The following is a 1,232-nucleotide window of genomic DNA, read 5'->3' as shown; positions in this document are numbered from 1 at the left end:
TCTCTCCTCTCAGAGTCAGTGCCTGCACCTCTCTCTCTCACTCTCTCTGAGAAACAGTGTATATTTCTCTCTCCTCTGAGAGTCAGTGCGTGCACCTCTCTCTCTCTGAGAAACAGTGTGTGCATTTCTCTCTCTGAGAAACAGTGTATGCATTTCTCTCTCTGAGAAACTGTGTGCATTTCTCTCTCTGAGTCAGAGCGTGCACCTTTCTCTTGCCTGTCTCTGAGAGTGTGTGCATTTCTCTCTCTGTGAAACAGTGTGCATTTCTCTCTCTCTCTGAGTCAGTATGTGCACCTCTCTCTCTCTCTGAGTCAGAATGTGTGCATTTCTCTCTCTCTCTGAGATTGAGTGTGTGCATTTCTCTTTCTGAGACTCTGTCTATCTGAGAGAGAGTGTGTGTGATTTTCTTTCTCACGGACCCACTGTACTCGGTGTGGATCTCTCTACATTGGGGAAACCAAGCAGAGGCTTGGGGACCGCTTTGCAGAACACCTCCGCTCGGTTCGCAACAAACAACTGCTCCTCCCAGTCGCAAACCATTTCCACTCCCCCCTCCCATTCATCAGATGACATGTGCATCATGGGCCTCCTGCAGTGCCACAATGATGCCACCCGAAGGTTGCAGGAACAGCAACTCATATTCCGCTTGGGAACCCTGCAGCCCAATGGTATCAATGTGGATTTCACAAGCTTCAAAATCCCCCCTGCCCCACTGCATCCCAAAACCAGCCCAGCTCATCCCCTCCCCCGACTGCATCACAAAACCAGCCCAGCTCGTCCCTGCCCCCCAACCTGTTCTTCCTCTCACCTATTCCCTCCTCCCACCTCAAGCCGCACCTCCATTTCCTACCTACTAACCTCATCCCACCTCCTTGACCTGTCCGTCCTCCCCAGACTGACCTATCCCCTTCCCACCTCCCCAACTATACTCTCCTCTCCACCTATCTTCTCCTCTATCCTTCTTCGGTCCGCCTCCCCCTCTCTCCCTATTTATTTCAGAACCCTCTCCCCATCCCCCTCTTTGATGAAGGATCTAGGCCCGAAACATCAGCTTTTGTGCTCCTGAGATGCTGCTGGGCCTGCTGTGTCCATCCAGCTCCACACTTTGTTATCTTGGATTCTCCAGCATCTGCAGTTCCCAATATCTCTGCACTTCTCTCTCTCTCTCTCTGTCTCTCTCTCTGAGATTGAGTGTGTGCATTCCTCTCTCTCTCTGAGAGACAGTGTGTGCA

The 1,232-nt window shown here is 51.5% G+C and overlaps 1 protein-coding gene across 1 annotated transcript in view; it reads left to right on the top strand.

Annotated features, from left to right (window-relative positions):
• Nucleotides 1-231: 231 nt before the first annotated feature.
• Nucleotides 232-1,232, top strand: part of LOC125448295 (uncharacterized) — a 6,744-nt gene continuing 5,743 nt past the window's right edge. Inside the window, exon 1 of the mRNA XM_059644091.1 lies at nucleotides 232-1,232. This exon is cut by the window's right edge and continues 683 nt beyond it. The gene's annotated coding sequence lies outside the window, so the exon portion shown is untranslated.

Source organism: Stegostoma tigrinum, unplaced genomic scaffold (assembly GCF_030684315.1).
Source record: "Stegostoma tigrinum isolate sSteTig4 unplaced genomic scaffold, sSteTig4.hap1 scaffold_493, whole genome shotgun sequence".
Lineage (NCBI taxonomy): Eukaryota > Metazoa > Chordata > Chondrichthyes > Orectolobiformes > Stegostomatidae > Stegostoma > Stegostoma tigrinum.
Note: the sequence above shows the minus strand (reverse complement) of the source record. Positions and strands in the feature narration are given on the sequence as shown.